The sequence below is a fragment of the Cryptomeria japonica genome, chromosome 1, assembly GCF_030272615.1.
Source record: "Cryptomeria japonica chromosome 1, Sugi_1.0, whole genome shotgun sequence".
Taxonomy (NCBI): domain Eukaryota; kingdom Viridiplantae; phylum Streptophyta; class Pinopsida; order Cupressales; family Cupressaceae; genus Cryptomeria; species Cryptomeria japonica.
In genome coordinates, this window is record NC_081405.1 from 325126889 (window position 1) to 325149100 (window position 22212).

The window sequence follows — 22212 nt, forward strand, 5'->3', positions numbered from 1 at the left end:
TCTTCAAGACCATATATTATGTAGGTTGTCTATTTGGTTGCCTAATATCAAGCTAAACTTAAGAAATCTCATGGTCAAGTAGTAAAAAGGATATTCAGATATTTGAAAGGGACTCCAAATAATGGTTTATGGTATAAGAAGGGTGACAATTTCAATTAGAAATCTTATACAGATGTTGATTAGGACGAATGTTCTAATGGCATGAGAAGTACAACTGGCAGTACATTTTTCTTGGGGGACAAATTGGTCTCTTGGTTGAGTAAGAAATAAGATTCAGTGTCATTATCTACTGCAAAAATAGAATACATTGCAACAGCACCTTGTTGTACTCAAATCATGTGGATGAAGAAAACTATTAGAGATATCAGGGTGAAGTATGATGTGGCAATTCCTATTATGTGTGATAATACAAGTCCAATTAACAATTCAAAGAATTTGGTAATGCATTCAAGGACCAAACAAATTTCAATTTGATATCATTTACTAAGAGAGAAGGTTGTGAATAAGGAATTCAAATTGGACTATTGTCTACTAAAGAACAAATTCCAAATATCTTTACTAAAACTTTGGCGAAGGATACCTTTAAGTATCTCTGGTAGAAGTTAGAGGTTATTGTTGCTCTTCTTTTAAACTAGATACATTCAAGTAGTACATCTATATAGGGGGAGATTTAAAGTTATCTTTTGTCTCCTAGATTGATATGATTGTTTCTCTCAAGGGGAGTAGTGTAGTGTACATGTTTTCCTTGTTATTGATAGAGTGTTGCAGTAATCAAAGTTATTCTCATAATAAAGAAAGAGACAATATGAAAGAGAGAGAATTCAGTCAAGTAGTTTTTGTTTGCAAGTAGTAAGCTCTTTGTCCTCGATGTCAAAGGGAAGAGAAGTAATAATGGGGGAGAGAGAGATACAAGTATTGTTTGTTGTTGGTGATACAAATGTTTCCATCAATGACAAAGGGGGAGAATTTTGGAAACTTAAGTTATGTTGATTTGTGTTGCAATTGATGTCAACCTATCTAGTGTTGTCATTGATGTAAACTAGTCCCAAAGTAAGTGTTTAGATGTTGTTGTGTGGTCTGGAGGAACTGTTGAGTAAGTATGAGGTGTTTTTGGAAAGTTGATGTAGTGGTAGTCTTAATATGTAGGAAAGAGTATTTAATATCTCAATGGAATAATATTTTGCATTCCTCTAGTTTGTAAATATTATAGCTTGTGGTTCTAAAGATAATGTTTATGATCTATTTATATTGCATTGTCAAGTTTTTAGCTTCTCTATTTCTCTGATGGTAGAGTGAGTTTGTCTTTCAAAACTAGTTTGAAGAATACTTAACGATTCTTGGATATATGGATTCAAGTGTTGTAGATTGGAGGACATATTCATCTAGAGAATCTAGAGAACCTAGAGAGAAAAATGAAACTCCCAAGACAAGATATGAAGTTTGGGAATGAAATTGATGTTAGTGGTTGTGGGAAGAGGTGTTATGAGCTCTTCCAATCACATTGTAATGCTTCAAAAAACATCTTCAAATTGCAAATTCACAAGATGCTAGCACAACACATGGACATCTCCACAGTGTGTAGGTTTACACGAGTCAAATAGTCATTAAGGTTAGGAAAATGACAAAATAAAGGGTGATGGAGCATACCAAATTAACAAAAGGACAAGGAGATGAAAGGATTATCCAATCAGCATAAAGTAAAGGTAGCTATGTAGCATGGAATTGCATGAGGTACAATTTACAATGTTATATTTTGCCCCCACTTCAGTGAGTATATTATTATTATGAGATGCGAGATAAATTAGAAAAAGTTAGAAATATTTTACCAATATACGAATGGGAAGAAAAATGCTCTAACCGTGCAGAGTTTCCCCTAGGGAAGAGACCCAAACCTTTGTGAGATACTGCAAGACTGTTTCATCAAACGTGTTAGCTACAGACACACATGTTACATGAAAAATCAAATTTATTGATAAAACAATATGATCAAACATAGAGATAACAAGATAGTGATCATTGAGATAAAAAAAAAATTGTTGGTATGGGTAGCAAGTTGTGTTATGCTAGATAATCATACGATAGGGCAATCATATATTTATTTGATAGTGGATTGACCCTCACAAAGGAAATAAAGATCAAGTGGTTTTTCCCCCACAAAGGCAACTAATAAAATAAAGATCATTAGATAAATTGATACTGAGATGCAACTACAAAGTTATGATAGTATCCCCTTAGAATGGTATGTGTGAAATACATGACATTCTAAGGAGAAATGATTTTGTGCCACTTCAACATAATAATATGTTTTCGTGAATATCATCTTGCAACAAAAGACACATAAAACCTACTAGTTAAAAAAAAATGGATATGGGGATCCAATAGTTTGGTATCAGAAGAACTCGTAGCAGTAAAATTAAATAATGCATAAGGCAACATACGAGTTACTCATCATGCTCCAAAAGTTTGCAAATTTGAAGAACGTACATTAAAATAAAAACAAAATAAATTTTAGGTCAACGTGGAAGAGAGACTGAATATCCCCAAAACTTTGCATCTTCCTCAAATGTCAAAAATCAAGATACATAAAATAGAAGGAAGAAGACCAGCAAATAATACCCTATTTTGAGGCACCTAGAAAGTTATTTTGATTCAAGAGAGCACAAAACACATAAAGAGTAATCACCCCCTATTTCAAGTACTAACAAAGTAACTTGGGTCCTTCAAGGGGGAACAAAACATGTAAAGCAAGCATGGGGGAACATAGGCAAGCACACCCTTATATGAAAGATAAGAAGGGTATTGTCCTAATAATCATCCCCCTATTAGATCATAATCCTCCCAATATTGATCATATGGGGAGGGGGGACAAGACCGAAGAGGGAAAACCATGAGGGCAACACTAGGTGCTTCACCAACAATGAGAGCCATTGATGACGCAACTTCCACATCCTTTTTCCAGAGCTCTTGAGAAGATAGAGTCAACAATTGTGTAAATATTATAGACAATGTATGCGGGAAAAGCGGGTCAATAGAACTTAAAATGTGAAAAATGAAGCCTAAAGAGCCTTGTCCACACACCCACAGGACTTCTTGGTGCAAGCTACGGAGTCATGAAGGATGACTCAACTTCCCAAGGTTGGTTCCATGGTTCTCTATCTCACAAGGTCCCTCAAACCAATGTCTTTGCTCTCAGATCACTGAGCAAAGTGGTTGATTGTAACATGAGAATGCAACCTATTTATGCATGATCCTACAAATGAAATGAACTAGATTATAAGATGACAAGATTAGTAGTGATATTATCCTAACATGATATACTAGTTATGTATTTAAGCTATTGATAAAAGAAACAATCTAAATGATTATTAGATTGCTTCTTATTTGCAAAGAGAGAGACCAGATGTAATAAAATTGAGCATAAGTATGATACTAAGAGCTTGCATATATCAAAATGGAGGAATGAGAGCTCTATTTATAGCAAAAATAGGGCAATGGATGGCCAGGATTGAAAGATTTAATCAAGGGTCAAGTTTGAAAGTTGCTCAATCCATGTTTGCAATTTGCACCAATGAAATGGTGACAATTGTCAACATAAGGTTGGGTTGAGAAGAGATGTAGGAAGCATTAAATGCTTGAAAAGACCTCATGGTTACCTTAAGAGGTAAGGGCTAAGGTTAGGTTAAGGTTAGGTTAGGGTTATCCAATGCATAAAGCTTTTACCCAAAGGATAAACTCTTGTGCAAAGGATTAAGGAATAACCATGGTCAAAGCAATAAATGTTTGATGAGACCCTTGGGTTACATGGAGGTTAAGTTTAGAAAAAGTCTCTAATCATGCAAGAGGGTTGAGTTAACCATTAATGGTTTGGAAGAGAAAGTTGTTGGAGACTTGAAGCCTTTAATGGTTATCAAAGACTTTGAGGGTTTGAGAAGTGACTTCCTCTTGCTTAGGGATGTGACAATATTTAGAAGATGGGTTAGGCTAATTTAGAAGTGATTAGAAGAATCTAGAAGAGGGTTTAGGATGCAATTGGGTGAGGGATAATAGGTTTAATTAAAATAAATCATTTTATTTTAATTTGGTTGCAAGTGGAGGTTTTTAAATAAATTAGATTTATTTAATTGGGATTCCCTATTTAATTAAATGTAAATTTAATTAAAAGGTTTAGAAGAATAGATTTAATTAAATAAAATGATTTATTCAATTAAATGACCTAAAAGGGGTTAATTGAATTTAATTAAATAAATTGAGTAATTTACTTAATTAAATAGAGGAATGTGGATAATTTAATTAAATTAGATTTAATTAAATAGAGAAATGAACATAAAATATTCATTTAGGAATATAGTCATTTTTATATGTCTACAGACAATATTAGGATATCCTATAACAAATCAAACAAATTCCCCTCTAGAGAAGATGTGGGTTACTCAACCTGAGGTGGCAAAATGGGAGGTGAACCACCAACCTATAGAAGAGGGGTGAAGACAAACTCTGGAGAAGGTAGAACCTTCTTGACAATGTAAACATATGTTGATAAACTAATAAGCATTGAAAAAACAAAGAAACAAAAACAGAGTTCATCAGAGTCGGCTTTTGATGACCAAACTTAGGAATTTGACCCCATTCAAACTTTTGCTTAGGTTTTTGTAGAGGTGAAGGCCTGTAATCAATCATAACAGGTTGAAGTGTCACAAGGAAACTCTGATGAGGAGGAGGCTATGAAGTAAGTGAGGTAGGCAATGTTGCATTGGACACCACCTATGTATGCATCATGTCAATGGGTTGGGAGAACAAAGGAACATCAAGAAAAGAGTGAGAAAAGGTGGTTGTAATGAGGGAGCAATGAAGACTTGTACCCTTTTAGGGAAAGGCTCATCAATAGTCCTAGGAGTGACAAGCAATAGCATGAAAGATAAAGTAGGCACAGATGCAACACGAGTAACATGAGCGTGAGCGAACACAAAAAATAATGGGAGTAGGAGCAGGCACAAAAACAATGGGAGTAGGAGTGAACAACAATGAACCATCTACAATGTTCAAAGTGGCCTCACATTCCTGGGCCATCGCCTGCTAATAACACTTACATTCACATGCAATCTAGTTCCAATACAAATGGGGACTAGTAGTAGAATTTGAAGAAGTCTTAGCAAGATCATGCTCCATGGGAGAGGCCTTTGAAGCCATTGTCAACAAAGGAGAAGGCCTAACCGATGAAGCATGAGATGTCACTGAAACATGTTCTATAGGTGTAGTCACAATCACCCTTCCTTGTATTTTCTCAAGGAGTAGTCAGAGGAACATGGAGTACTCTCAAAGGCTATGATATAGGAGTCAAAGGTGTAGACGATTCCTAGTTCAATACCTACCCTTATTATACCAAGTATAAAAAGGGATATCAATTAGGATTGAAATCTCAAAGGAAGGGCAAGTTGCAGGCATCAATAGTGTAGGTGTCTTTCCTTTGTCTTCACTTGGTGGTTTTCCAAGAACAAAAGACAACATCGGAGGCTGCATTGTCTTAGGCAAGTAAGGAGGTATACCTTGAGCAATAGGTTTATCCTTAGCCCCCTATGAAGAAGGGATAGAGGACACAACCTGTTATATTATAGGAGCAAACAAACTAATCCAAGAGATAAAGAAACTATATGTTGGACCGATGTAGATGCCAAATCCTCCATTTTGTACTTATAATAAGCCTTATATAGAAGTTCTCCACAAGGAAGCATAGGCCCAATCGGAGTAGGCTAGAATTGATCTAACTAAAAGCCCCCATGAGCAATCAGCAGTTGAAATCCAATATGCTGGACAACATGCATTGTGCCCTCATAAGGATATTTTAGACATTTGTAAACAACCAAAGGGACTTCTTCCATGATGATCTACCAGAGGATACCCATCTTAACTTAGAACATGTCTAATTTAGGAATGAAAATGAATGTATTGAACACCACCTTAGGTCCCACAAGCACCATCGAATTGGTGTTACCCAAAGGAGGAATAGATAGCACATTATGCATGTGAACAAAGGCACAACACTCGTCATATATTGCCCTATGTAAACCATTAATAAATAGGGGCTCCTCCATAATGACACCAAATTGACATGTGGGATTCACCATTACCCTTGTGACAGTGTGACTATTTATCTTGGTCAAGATATATAACAAATCAGGCTCCCCAGTGTAAGGAGCATCCAAGGGTGTGAAGGATATGTCATTATTTATTGTCCTCTAGCTAGGGGGCGAGATTAGAGTGAGATTAACCATGTTAACAAATGAGCCACTATTCAACTCAAGGTCTAAAGATGCAAAAATGAAGTTTAGAGAGTGATAATGAAATAATACTTAAAGGGAATGCTTAAATATCTTTAAGTTAATTACAGAATACTAGATTCACATTGGGTTTACCGAAATGTAGAGGGAAAACTTGAACCACTCCGACAGGCAGATAACAACCTCTTGAGGACTCACTAATCGACATCTCCACTCAGGATGAGCACAAAGCATAGAGTTGTTAGGTTCCTCGTAGATAACACAAGATGGTTCATAGAGATATTTTGAGGACCTTCATCAACTCTCTACCTAAGGGCATATGCATGGGTTGTGGATGACAACACAACACACTAGTGTCCTGTATGAGCAGAGTACAAAGTTTTGTAGAAAAAACATAATGCAATAGATGTGTTTCAGATGAATTAAAAATAAAGAAATATATGATGGAAAACAAAAAAATGACTATGGATTCTTAAATAAAAGAGAAATTAATAGCAATCTCACAACCAGTCTACGAGTGAAGCTTTCAATAATAGACTCCCCTTAGCAACCTGCAAACAAGCAAGAAAAGAAAATGTCTGAGCTATGTTTTAGAGGTCTACCATAGTTAGACCCCCAATTTGGTGTTTCCACCTGTTGGTTCCCAAAAATGGGTTTACACTGCGAGAGGAAGAAACCAAGTTGATTCTTCAAATATGCATGGAGAAGCCAACTCCAACTATTAAAATCCTCAAGAACTTGGACCAACAGGGACAAGGATTCATCAAACCCTTCTACACTTTGGGCTCTACAAAACCCGGGAGGGTAATCCCTTTTGTGAATTTCTTGATCTCTGCACCAAACTCAAAGATTCACTAAAAACAAAGAAGATTATCTCAAAAGTTGACTCAACAATAGGGAGAATGCTCAAGGATGGCAAATCCTTCAATGATCCTCAACCTAATTGGATCATGAGATGGGTAAGACAAATGATTACAGACATGAAAAGAAAGGTATTTTGATAATCAACAAATTATAGCAATTCATCAGTGAAATTGAAACATACCCCTCTAACAATAAACATAAATGCATAGGAGAAAAAACACCCATCCAGTATCACAGAGCATATAGCAATTCCATGCACGATCTTGCTCAAACATCAAATTCCTTGCAAAAGAAAGAACTTCTCTCAGAAAATGAAAAGGATTATTTTCTCTTCTACCAATTAAGTCACCACCCCATTGTATTTATAATAAAAAAACACTTCATCTGGTGATGCTTATTCATGTGAAAATCATCATTTTGGTGCTTTCAACTCAACCTGCCAGCTATGGATTCTAGAAATCATGCCTATCAAATCCACTGCATCCTACTAAGGTTCATCTTGTGTGAATGATTTTGTTCTGATTTTATTCTTCCTGAGTATACATATTCTGCTTCAGAATCCCTGACAACAGGTGATCTCTGATTTCATCGGGGAACCCGTGATCCTTCATCTTCAACTCAGAAGTTATCCCAATCCCCTTATGTCTCTGAAACATTCTTCCCTTCTTGTCAAATCAACCTTGACCCAATAGAAACCTTCAACAAGGTCCCTTAGGGATGATTCAACATTCAAAACTCCCAACTTGTCACTATCTATTCCAAGTCGACAAGCCTCCATTCTGTCTATTCTATCTTTCCCATGCGGGTAACAAATTGTTCCCTTAATGTCCCTTTTGAAATTTAGTTTGGAAATCCATTGTAGATCTTGCCCAACCTGGCAAATCAAATGATCACTAATGGTCAATCTGTCATTAGACTTCCATTGCGGCTTGTGGACCCATTAAACACGTGACATAGCTATGCCATATCATCTTCTAGCCTAACACCGTCAGTGACCCCATCGTCGGTCTTCTTGGTCAGCCCGGGACACATGGCATCGTCTCGTGATGCCATAGTCCATAACCTTCTTGCATTTTCCTTCACGGGGTCATGAGGAATGTTGGATCTGTTGTCTCTTTACCTTGCAGTCACGGTGTGCAGCAACCTTCATGAATTAAATGTCGAGCACCTTTTCGCCCAGATTATAATATCATCATCCATTGAAACACGTGCAAATTAAGGGGACCATTAGTAATCTGATCTTTACCCATTGTGAAATGGTAATATCAAATGTTTGAAAGGTCAAACTGCTAGCTTTCCCTACCCGCTCAGGACGCGTGGCATCATCTCATGATGTCGTGGTCCTTATCTTCCTTAGATTTTTGTCCGTGGGGAAGCACGAACCATCAGATCTACCCTGCCTTTAGCCGTCGATTAGAACTTTAGACTTAGGATAATATAAGGGGCCCGACCAAAAACAACTTAATGCTTAGGAAATATAATGGCCTCATCAACAGTAACCAATCCTTGGCTTAAGTGGAAAAAGGTAATGATGGAATATAACAGGCTTAGGGTTTTTCCTTCTTAAGACTAAATCATAAATTCACAAACCCTAAACCCTAGAGCTTGAACTTAAATAGAGGGCAAAATAATTCCAGAATGACCAAGATTTTGACTAAAATATTAGAATTCTTGTGCAGTCAATTTTAGGACTATCAGTGGCTCTAGTTTGGGGATGTTCAGTGCATAAGAATGAAGAAAGAATTCCAAAATCTTTGGTGAAGCAGACCACTTGCAGAGCAGACCAAAAAGAAGTTACCTGGATAGAGAAACTTCAATAGAAAGGAAACTACACTACTAAAATATACAACCTGACTAATGCTCATGGATAATGCCTACTTTAAGAAAAGTAGGGCTTGAAGAATTGTCCATGAGCAACCAATTCAAGAAGGAATTGATAACTATTCCATTGGGCATAAAGTCAGAAAAGATCACTCTACCCCAAGTTTATTATGGCCTGAAGGTCAAACCACATGTGATGGCCCAAGGCCATCTTTCAAAATCAACCAATACTAATTTCCTCTGTCATAAACATGGTTCTCCTCTAGAAGTACTAAAAACCATCTAATAATATAGCTAGAATACCATTTACCAAACCTGCTGCCCCTTTTTGTCCAACTACCATGCTTAAAATTATCATTGCACTCACTATCAAACCTCTAAAACTTATGCAATGATTGAAAAAATTGGTCACCTTGTGACATATCTGTGTTTTGTTGAACATAACACATATCCTAATTGAAATCAATATCACATTTCGTAAAAACATCATTCAGCTGAAAGAAGAAAAACTCATATTCTGGCACACAACTGAGAAAAAACGGCTTGGTTTAAAACATCAGTTTGCTCATCGAAAAAGGAACTCCCAAAAGAGTCAACTCTTCGACTATACATAATAAGAAAATTGTACTCAAGAGGAGGAAAAGGATCACAATTGATCCTTTCATGTAACTGCAAATCATCAGGATGAAGAAAAACTTCAATCTCTTGCTCTGAATCCCATTTGATGTCAACAATATCAGCAATAGAAGGAAACTCATCATCATCATTCAACATCAATTCAGGCATCACATCCTAGTCTTCGTGATTATCTACTTCACAAGCTAATGAAGTAATGCCCAGACTCTCAATTGTTTCTTCATACAATGGGTTATAAACCATATGAAAGCCCTTTTCAAAAACATTTTGGCAAAGCATTAATCGATCCATATTTGCATCCTCATCAAACAATGCATTAAATTTTTCGCTAAAACCATTTCCCATCTTAATTTCACATTCATTTTCATCAGGAATAAAGGAGTCACAATATGAACTAGGACAACTCCCAACATTATAATCCTCACAATACAAATGCTCAATGTCGTGATCCTCATAGGCTTCAGCAAAATTATCATGACTATTTTGACCCTTTTGAACTACATCCTTCTCAACCATACAGGCCAATTCAAAGACATTTTGGTGATGAGAACACTGAAAAATAATCTGATACATGGTATGAAAAGTGGCTTGTAATGGGACAACTTCTTCATTGGTACACACCATGTAGCTTTCTATCTCAATAGCATCATCAAATAAAATTGGTGGCATCATATCATTAAAGTTCTCATCGTCACACATAACTGATTTATGTGAGAATGAATCAATATCATCAAAATCCTTTACACCAACACTATTTTCATCAGACGTGTAACTTTTCAATTCTTCTTCATACAAGCTACTAGATTCATCAAAACCATAATATTGTGGAAGGACCTTTTGTGTTCTCTCCTTACTGGAAACACAAATGTTGATATCACATGGTACAGTGACTGAAATCACCTCCATTTTTTTATCAATAATGTCATATTTTCTCATCAACCTTCTCTTCAATAGCATGAGGAATAACCACTATTTGGGACAAGTTCTCTTCACTTACATTTTGTTCAAATCATCAGTCATAATAGGGCTAATGTGATTAACAGGGATGTAAATGCTTTCACACTGATCTTCATCTTTCAACTCATACCTTTCTTCGACATTAATATTGTGGGGTAGCATACCCTTGTAGATAAATAACCCTTAAGGATTCCATATTTTAGGTTGTTTTCAATGTCCATTGTTGTCCTATAAGCTTCCAGCATGGTTTTAGGATCTTTATCTCTCAGCAAATAGCCCATTTCCTCATCAAATGCAGCTAGGTAAACAACTAAGCACACAGCATCATTTGGCCTATAACTGTTAGGAATGTAATCCAATGTTCTGGCAAATCTAAGATTGAAAATAGGGACCAGCTCATCCTTTTCCTTTTGAATACCCATGAATATTTTCATAACTGAACTTGGATCAACTCTTTCACCAAATTGTTCCATGAAAGCTACTTTTAGTTCATTCCATGAAGAGACTGAACATGATGGCAAATAAGAAAACCAATCTCTAGCATTTTCCTTCAAAGATTGAACAGAAAATATTCATGAAGACATCTTCCTAACTTATCTCAAAATCTCCCATCAATTCAGAAAATTCCTGCAAATGTTGACGTGTTGATTCTGATCTTTTCCCATTGAATTCTAGTAGATGTTCCCTTACCCTAATAGGAAAAGGGTTTTGGAAACCTTGAATACCATTAAAACTTAATGGCTTATACCTTTCCATAAAGAAAGCGTTGTTGTGATTTGACAGAGGTTGCATACTTTGCACATTTACATTTGACATTCCATAGGGAAGTACAGGCACATAATACATGTTCTCACTCATTTCCCTACTTCTTTCCTTTATCACAATCTTAAAATATTACAATGCATAGGTCAAAACATACTTCATCCAACTCAATATAAAATCTAAACATTGTGTCCGGAAGTATGTAAAATGACCACTATTATTCCCTTTCTTAGTGCTTCACTCACTTAATAAGAAAACATTCTCTACACATGATTTTCATGAAAATATATTTGACTCGTGAAAACAAAAATACCTGGAAATGTTGTAGTTGTTGTCTTCTTTAACTAGGGATTTGAAAAATCACCTTCAACTCTTTAAATCTTTAACACTGATCTCTGATAGAGTCGCCACCTCCTTGCAGAGGACAAATATCTTGAACAACTGGAAATTCTTCACTGGTCAGATTTGTTCAAAAACCAGCACTACAACACCTCCTATCATCATATGGCATCATACGGATTCCATCCTCAACTTATCAGGGTACTTCATCATAAGAGCTCAAATCTACTCCATCTCTACTACAAATCCTTGGGTTCTTCTCAGTTCTTCTTCAAATAATGCACAATGGTGCAGAGATCTTAGAGTCACCACTCACAACTTGTGAGGTATTATGTAATAACCATGTAATGTGGACAAATTGACAGAACTTTCATTGAAAGATGAAATTCAATAGATTATCAAACAACATTTATGAGAATTGACTCAACTGATAGAGGATAGACTAAACAAGCTCATGATTCTGTAAGGAAAAATGTTTTAGGTCCTATGATGCAGGAGAAAAGCTCAACCATCAAACCACAGAAAAACCTAGGAATTTTAGTGCCATATTTTTTCCCAGCAGAGTCACCATTTTTGTTGGTTCCCAAAAATAGGTTTACACTGCGAGAGGTAGAAACCAAGTTGATTCTTCAAATACTCATGGAGAAGCCAACTCCAACTATTAAAATCCTCAATAAATTGTACCAACTGCGACAAGGATTCATCAAACCCTTATACACTTTGGGCTCTGCAAAACCCAGGAGGGTAATCCCTTTAGTGAATTTCTTGATCTCTGCACCACACTCAAAGATTCACTAAAAACAAAGAAGATTATCTCAAAAGTTGGTTCAACAATAGGGAGAATGCTCAAGGATGGAAAATCCTTCAGTGATCCTCATCCTAACTGGAGCATGAGATGGGTAAGACAAATGATTACAAACATGAAATGAAAGGTATTCTGACAATCAACAAATTATAACAATTCATCGATGAAATTGAAACAAGATTGATATTTAAAGATAGCTACAAGCAATTATCAGTGCCTTACTCCATTGGGAAACTGAAGATACAAAATGTAAACTAAAAATGCGACATAATTTTATCTAATAGTATAAGATCTAAGATAACAATGCCTTAAAATATATCTCATTTGCAGTCCCAACCCAAACTACTTATCTAAATCCTTGCATAAGCCCTATCATTTTGCAACTCTATTTAAGCATTTTAATTGACCCCTTGGGTCAAAGCATAAACAGAAAGCCACATACATCACAATAATGCATTGAATAAAATAAACCCTTGGTTGATTTCACTGAAAAAACTGATAGAATCATACAATGGAGAGAAATAGGTCAGAAGTTTATTTCTATTAAATAAAATTACTACTTTTGTCACGGGATAAAATTTACATATAACTCCTTCAAGAACTTGCACAAAGCTTGACACTAAAATGCTTTTCTATTTGCTCTATAAATGACTTTACAGCTTGCTCACTTCACCTAGACTCACTACTGGAATCAGACAAAGAAACCCCAAGGAACTAGAAAAATTTGAATCCTCTAGAGACTCCCCAAATCCAAACCCCTCTAATGGCCTTGATTTCCCTTTTTATAGAAGAAAAGGGAGAAACAAGCTTTAGGCCAAAAGACACATGTCAACATTAGATTTACTCTCAACAATTAGGCCTAAAAAGCCATATGAGATTTTGTTACAAAGATATTCTATATCCATGCACTGGCACCTATGAATCGATACTTTCAACTGACAATTGGTAGAAGGAAAATCATTTGAGTTGTGCCATTATCACCCTAATGCCTTTGGATGGAGTGTGAGATGTTACATTCTGTCCAACAAAGCATTTCCTTTATTCGAAGGGATATTGGGTCCCGACAAGAAGAAATGTCGCCTCTAAAATAGAAGAGGATCTCAAGCCTTCATGCCCAGGATCAGAAAAAGTGGAAGGAGGATCTAAAGGGGAAACATAATATGTTGGGGAGGGGTCGCAGCTTCCATGCAGTCACATAAATGATTGGCTGCCACTCCCCACCCAAACAAATCCTTCTTTCATTCCTCTGCGGGCTCCTTCTTAGAACCACCTGCCATCTAGTGGCATAGTAGAAGCAGAGGTTGTGCCATGCATGGCCTTTCTTCATCAAAAAAGGATTTCACACCCCCTCTGGCAATCCTTCTCACTTTCACAACCCCTTTGACATTAAAACATACTCACACGGGACAAAAAAATGCCCATCTGGTATCACAGAGCATATAGCAACTCCATGCACGATCTTGCTCGAACATCATATTCCTTGAAAAAGAAAGAATTGCTCTTAGAAAATGAAAAGGTTTCTTTTCTCTTCTACCAATTAAGTCACTAGCCCATTGAATTTATATTAAAAAACACTTCATCTGGTGATGCTTATTCACATGAAAAATCATCATTTTGGTGCTTTCAACTCTACCTACCAACTATGGATTCTATAAATTGTCTCTATCAAATCCATTGCATCCTGCTAAGGTTCATCTTGTGTGAATGATTTTGTTTTTATTTTATTCTTCCTGAGTGTACATTTTCTGCTTCAGAATCCCTGTCAACAGGCGATCTTTGATTTCATCGGGGAATCCGTGATCCTTCATCTTCAACTCAAAAGTTATCTCAATCCCCTTATGTCTCTAAAACATTCATCCCTTCTTGTCAAATCAGCCTTCAACAAGGTCCCTCAGGGATGAGTCAGCATTCAAAAATCCCAACTTGTCACTATATGTTCCAAGTCGAGAAGCCTGCATTCTGTCCATTCTATCTTTCCCGCATGGGTAACAAATAGTTTCCTTAATGACCCTTTTAAAATTCAGTTTGAAAATCCATCATAGATCTTTCCCAGTCTGGCAAATCAAATGATCACTAATGGTCAATCAGGCATTGACCTTCCCTCGTGGCTTGTGGACCCATTAAACATGTGACATAATAGTGCCATATCATATTCTAGCCTAACACCGTCAACGGCCCCATCGTCGGTCTTCTTGGTCAGCCCAGGACAGGTGGCATCATCTCGTGATGCCACGGTCCATAACCTTCTTGCATTTTCCTTCACGGGGTCATGAGGAACGTTGGATCTATTCTCTCTTTACCTTGCAGTCACAGTGTCTGCCAACCTTTGTGAATTTAACATCAAGCACCTTTTCGCCCAGATTATGACATCACAGTCCATTGAAACACGTGAAAATTGAGGGGACCATTTGCAATTCGGTCTTTACCCGTTGGGAAATGGTAATATCAAATGTTTGAAAGGTCAAACTGCTAGCTTTCCCTACCCACTCAGGACACATGGCATCATCTCATGATGCCGCAGTCCTTATCTTCCTTACATTTTTGTCCACGGGGAAACACGAACTATCAGATCTACCCTACCTTTAGCCACCGATTAAAACTTTAGACTTAGGAAAATATAAGGGGCCCGACTGAAAACAACTTAATGCTTAGGAAATATAATGGCCCCGCCAACAATAACCGACCCTTGGCTTAAGTGGAAAAAGGTAATGATGGAATATAATAGGCTTGGGGTTTTTCCTTCACAAGACTAAATCAGAAATTGACAAACCCTAAACCATAGTCCTTGAACTTAAATAAAAGGCAAAATAAATCCAGAATGACCAAGATTTTGGCTAAAACATGAGAATTCTTGTGCAGTCAATTTTAGGACTATCAGTACCTCCACAAACAACCAAGTAGATGGATTTGGATCAAACAATAAATGAGATAGCAAGTAAGTGCAATAAAAAATATTCTAATGAAAAAAAAAGAGAAGAGAACTCCCCTTCCACTCCCAAAGTGGAGGGCTTGTTGAATGAAGAAGAAGAAGTACAAATTCCTCCTTAAAGTACAAAAATGGTGTGTATCAAGCATGAACTTCATAGTATGAGAGAGAAAAGATGCACCAAGAGAGCCAAGAGTGTTGGAGATTGATAAGAGAGTTTCAATTCAAGTTTTAGAGAGTTAGAGAGGATGATTAGACTAAATCTATAGAATTTATAGAGCAAAACAAAGCTCTCAAGGCAAGATATGAAGCTCGGGAACAAAACTAATGTTGATGGCTATAAGAAGAGACATTATGAGCTCTTATAGTTGCAAGAGTAATACTTAAATGACCACCTTTAGACTACAAATTTGTGGGATACTAGTGCAGCACGTGGACATCTCTATGATGTGCAAGCATCCATGAGTCAGCTAGTCAACAGAGTTGGGAAAAGGAAAAAATAAAGGGTGACAAGGAAAGCCAAACAGACAAAAGGACAAGGAGGCGAAGGGATTATCTAATCAACATAAATCAAAGGCACCTATGTAGCAAGGAATCGCAAGGGGTGCACAATATGATGTTATAGGTAGCATGTCTTATTTGATCACCAAATTGTGAATTGTTCTCTCATTGGATATATTTGGAGAATTTCTCCTTAAAGTGCTTGTTACTCTCAAGTATTATAAAGTATTTACAACCATGACATTTGGAGAATTTATGCATGTAATGCCTCTCCCATGTATAATTTGGTAATGTGGATTCTAGTTATGATGTGACTTGGTTTCCAGAGATGTTAAGTTGTGCATGTGTGCCTTGATTTGAGTGTATGGTCATTGATTTTCTTTGGGGTATTTTGGATATTTTATGGTTTATGATGTGGTTGGTCTTTTGGCTATTGTAGTGTTTACAATGGTTTGAGTGTATGTATTCTTATGTGAAATGCATATGAATGTATTTCATATTATGAAACTCATGAGATTAAAGTGATGTGGTATTTTACTTGATGTTGAATATATAATGTGGATGTATTGACTAAATATGGATTAATTATGATTTAGGCCTTAAAATACACACTGATATAGATTAATATTGTGAGTTTGAATTATTGCATTTTGAGATATTGATGCTAATGTTGAAATGCAATGTTCATTTGATTATTACATGTTGAATCAATTAGGAGATAAGACAATTTTATAATGCTCTTTTCTCTATTGAACCATTGGCCCTTCTTACTTTGTACTCTTGTTTTGAATAAATTTTCACCCTTCTTAAAAATTAGAAATTATACTTGCAATATTAAAAAATAAAATAAAATAAATCCAACAAAGTAAAAGACAAAGATCACAATATAACAACACTATAAAAGAATCGCACACATTTTATTTAATAACAGCGAACACCAGGGAAGCAAGGAGGTGGCAAATTCGGCAGTGGAAGTGGCAGCAGCAGGCTTCAAACCGGCGAGCAGATTGTTGGGGCTCTGATCCATGGCAAGGGTCAGGGGAAGTTCAGGTCTTGGAGTGATGAAGTGGATGAAGCTTTTCCAAATGAAGCAATATGGAACCTTACGTTCAGTAAGCAACCAACGCTCAAAACAACAGCATGGAAAGATCAATCCCCAGGCCGACCATGGAAGGTGGATGTAACTAATCATGTGATGAGAGGTAGTAGGGATCCTGGACCACAGAGGAAATTAGATGCTAGTCACCCCTACACAAATAGTAATCTTAGGCCAATAAACTCGCAGGCATGGAATAAAAATGGCTTCTCTTGGAGCAATGATAGTTGGTTTCGAAATGTGAAGCTTCCTGCTTCTGATTTGGCATGTAATTGGAAGTCAATTTTAAAACCTAACCCTTTGTATTAAAGACAGGAAAAATTAACATCCCTAATTGTCATAGGCAAGGTTTTAAACCTCCTCTGGGTAACATTCCTAATAAATTTTGGAATGGGTGCTTTAGGCAAGACAGAACCTCGCGCGCCGATCGTGCTAAGGCCTAATGGTCCACTGCCCCGGCCAGAAACCAGCAATCTAATCTGGATCAAGTTTGGAAAAATGCACACTGGTGAAGATACAATCCATTGGGTCATCTAGCCATCCACAAACCAGTAAGAAAAACTTTGAGACCCACAGTTATTTTGGATGATAATAAGATTAATTTGGCTAGGTCAAATCTTCAAGATTTTGTTTCTTTACCAAATGGGGTGGAGGCAAGTGGTTAAGGGGAAATTTTGAGAAATGGTGTAGATCAAAATGGGGGGAGAACATTAACTTTAATGTCCTTGCAAATGATTATTATCTGATTGAGTTTATGAAAAATGAGGACATGTTTAATGCTAAAAATAAAGGTCCTTATACTTTGGACAGGATTGGGGTGCATATCATTGATTGGAAACCAAATTTTAATCCCTCATTCCATACCCTACTGGAAAACATAGTATGGTTAAGGTTATATAACTTCCCATCGAACTATTGGCACATTGAGATCATAAAAGATATCTGCAAAGAGCTTGGCACTTTTGTTTTTGTGGACGATATTGGTGCAGGAGCACCTAGTCATGCTTCACTCTCCATTTTTTGGTATTTTTCATGTTTAAGTGTCTTGTTAGTTTTTAAATGTTGTCATAGGTTGTGTTTAGTCATTTCATAGGTGTTTGATCTCATTTTGTGCTTGAGAGATCAAGTTTTGCTTCTTAGGGCTTGAATTGTCAATTTTGTGCTTCTAGGCCAAAAAGGGCTAAAAGGTGAGAAATTGCCTTGTAGGCCTAGAAATGGTTGGGAGAGTTTTGGAACATATTTTTTGAGTGATTTTAATCATTCCTAAGTGTCTAGGATGGATAGATAGGTTAGGTTTCTCAAAAATGTCATTTGGAGCAACAAAAGTTGCTTTCTTGTTTGGAAAAGTTGTCATTTTTAAGACAAGATTGTAAAAGAAAACCTCCTATAGATGATTGTCCATACAAGACCTCATAACTGATTCATGGTGCTATAAATATTCCTCCCTCTTCTTTTTATAGGGTTGGCAATTGTATTTGAAGACATTCTCAATTGGAAATATCAAGAATTCTGGCTTTTTAATGGTTTTTTAACACTTTTTCTTGTGACAGTCTGTACTGGATAGTTCCTTTCCATACTGTACTTGCTGGAGATTTTTCTTAACGTACATTCAAGGCATTTCATGTATTAGTTTCATTGGTTATGTATTTGGAAGTTGATTGTACAAATTAGTTTCATTTTTTGGCTTTTGACTGCCCTGTCAAGGGTTTGGGCCTCAAATTTGTATCAACTTGTCTAAATCTATGTTTGGGCTCCCATGGATGGACTTAGACAAGTTGTATGGAAAATTTATAGTGTAAATATTTCACATTTTGGCCAGGTTTGTGAGAAAGAAGAGTTTTTGAGCATATGTTAGGCAAATTGGAAATGGATTTGGCTGGCAATGTGAGTAAAACCAAACTTGTTTGTGCTCAAAGACCAATTTGAGTGAGAAAAATAGAGGTAGAGGTCTGCACTATAATTCAAGGAGTTGTGGATACATTTGGAGGTCCAAACAATGTACTTTTCATCTTGCAAAGTGTGTGTTAATTCTAGCTAGCAGCAAGTACCCAGTTTTGGGGATTTAATGAATTTTTGGGTCTTAACTTACTTTATGTATATATCCATGCCTTGGAATCTTGTGGAAGGTGTTGGAAAGGTGTTTTAAAGTTACCACAGACCTCGGTTAAGGTTTCTATGCTATTCTAACCTTGAAAGTGCAGTAAAACAGTGAAAGTGCAATCATAATGCATAAAACAGTCAAATAAATGTTTGTGTGGCAAGTGTTTGCCATAATGTCATGTCGGGCAGGAATAGAGAGTTGATTCAAATGATGTGGCAGAGGTCCTACATGAATTTGGGGACTTGGTTTGCAGTTTAGAATTGACTTCCTTTGTAACTTGGATGAAACCCTCTCAAAACCCTACTTATTTGCCTAAAAATGTGGACAGTCACCATACCAACTTCGCAGGGGCTTAAACTAGGAAAATATTTGAGTTTACACCTATTTGACACCATCCATGTTATTTTTTATGATGTTTAGGGTCATCATCATCCTATGCAAGAAAATTTCACTCAATTAGCCCTCCATGGGCTAGTAGCCCTTTTTAGCCCTGTTTTCACAAAAGTTGAATCTGATTATCCAAATGATGTATGAACCTTCAAAACTTGTCTAAAATAGTTGAAAGACATGCTATGGACCTATTCCCATCAATTTAGACAGTCAAGACATGATTTTGGAGTTTGGACCCCTGGTGGAGGACTTGAGTAACTTGAGGAAGCAAACTAGAACAATGTTGCATAACACACAATAGGGTGGTTGTTTGAGGAGAAGTGTGGGTGTTGGAGTTTGATGTTTCCAAACACTAATTGAATGCATTAGAAAAGAATATCCTTGGGTCCACTTGTCAAATTAGACCAATTTAGGCTTATTGAGTAACTTCTCACTCAATCTCCCTATCATAGTGGTATCAGAGCCCGAGTAAGATTCAAGTGAAAAGAGAAAACAAATTAACTTAGGATCAATAGATTCCTTACAAGCAAACATGGTGACTAATTCTAAATTAGCCAAGAAGGTCGAAGACCAAGAAGAAGAAAAAAGAGCACTCAGAGAGAGGTTGGAGTAGCTAGCAACAAAACTAGTTGCAGTTAAGACTGAAGAAGTCCATGATAAGGTTGGAAATATGGGCAAAATGGTGGAAATAGAAGATGAGGTTCCCATACCTGACCCTATTCTTGAGAAAGAACCATTCTTGAAGGCTTTGAGAGCTATGAGTGGTAAAACCTTAGAGGGAGTGGCTCTTTTCAGTGGAAAGATGGATCCAGATGCTCTCATAGAATGGATTGAAGGCCTAGAAAACCATTTTGAATGTGATGGAATAATTGAAGCACAAAAGGTTAAAGTAGAAAAATCAAGGTTGAGAGGGACAACCTTAACTTGGTGGAAGTTCGTCCAAGAGGAAAGGGTGAAAGAAGGTAAGCAACCAATAGCCACCTAGGAAGCAATGGTTGCCAAAATTAGAGAAACCTATATTCCTGAAGACTATGAAATCCAACTACATAGGAAAAGATAGAACTTGAGACAAAAAGATTTAGATGTCAGTAGCTACACTAAGGAGTTTCAAAAACTATACATGAGATCTAAGGTAGTAGACGATGAGAGTATAAAAGTAGCAAGGTATTTGAATGGACTGAGATAGAACATACAAGAAGAGATGAGTTTGTTATGTCCACAAACAATTCACGAGTGTTATCAACTAGCACTCAAAGTGGAAGAGAAGAATAAGAAGAACCAAGAACAAAGCAACAGAGGCAGAGGTAGGGGTAGAGATGGTAGAGGCCATAGAGGAAGTTTTGGTGGAAGAGGAGATCAAAAGTCCCAAGGGGAATCCAAACTTATTGAGCAAAGTGGGGATTCATATAGCAAGAGCAGCTATAGAGGAAGGGGATCTAGCAACCCAGGTAGAGGTAGATCTAGTGGACTAGGAAGAGGGTCCTACTTCTCCACCATGAAATGCTACAGTTGTCAAAAGTTGGGACACCCTGCCTACAGATGTCCAAAGAAACCCACTTTGTCATAAGGAGGTGAAAGAAAAGTGAATTATATGCAAGAAAATGTAGCAAGCAGCAAAGATCATGAAGTGATCTTAACATCAGAAGATGGTGAGAGTTTGATGATGAGAAGAGTCTTGATAAAGGAGCCAATCAAGGAGGAACCTATTCAAAGAAGGTCATTGTTTAGAATTAAGTTCAAGATCATGGGAAAGATATGCAAGGTGGTAATTGATTCAGGATCCACAGATAACATAGTTTCAGAAGAAGTAGTGAGGAAACTCAAACTGGAAATAATCCCTCACACACATCCCTATAGAGTGACATGGTTAAATAGGGAGTAGCATGTTCTTGTCAATGAACAAACATGGGTAGAATTTACCATAGGAGGGTATCAAGGTAAGATCTTATGTGATATTCTTCCAATGGATGCTTTCCATCTACTTCTTGGTAGACCTTGGCAATTTGATAGGAAAGCCATACACAATGGTGAAAAGAACTCCTACTCATTTCAGAAAGATGGTGTTACATACAAAATTCAGTCTATAAATGAAGAGAAAGAGGGCAGCAGTTCAAAGAATCGGAATATTTTGATAGTGAATGAGAAAGATTTTATTAACACACTTGAAGAGGGTAAAGGAGTGGGATTTGCACTCATAGTGAAACCTAAGGAAGAGAAGAAGGAGAAGAAGGTTGAGATACCACAAGAAGTGCAGCAAATACTTGATAACTTTAAGGAAATCATAAGGGATGGAACACCTGCAGCCTTACCACCTCCTAGAGCCATTAGCCATCAAATAGACTTCACACCAGGAGCCTCTTTACCAAACAAAGCAACCTATAAGATGACACCTGAACAGAACAAAGAAGTGGCAAGACAAGTGCAAGAACTCCTAGATCAAAATCTAATAAGAAAAAGTATAAGTCCTTGTGCAGTACCTATCGCTTTAGCACCCAAGAAAGGAGGTACATGGAGATTATGCACATATTCAAGAGCCATTAATAGAATCACTATCAGGTATAGATTTCCTATTCCAAGGATTAGGGATTTGATGGATTGTTTGGGAGGTGCAAAGTATTTCACAAAAATTGACCTCAAGAGTGGTTATCACCAGATCAGGATAAAAGAAGGTGATGAATGGAAAATAGCTTTCAAAACAAATGAGGGTATTTATGAGTGGCTAGTTATGCCATTTGGTCT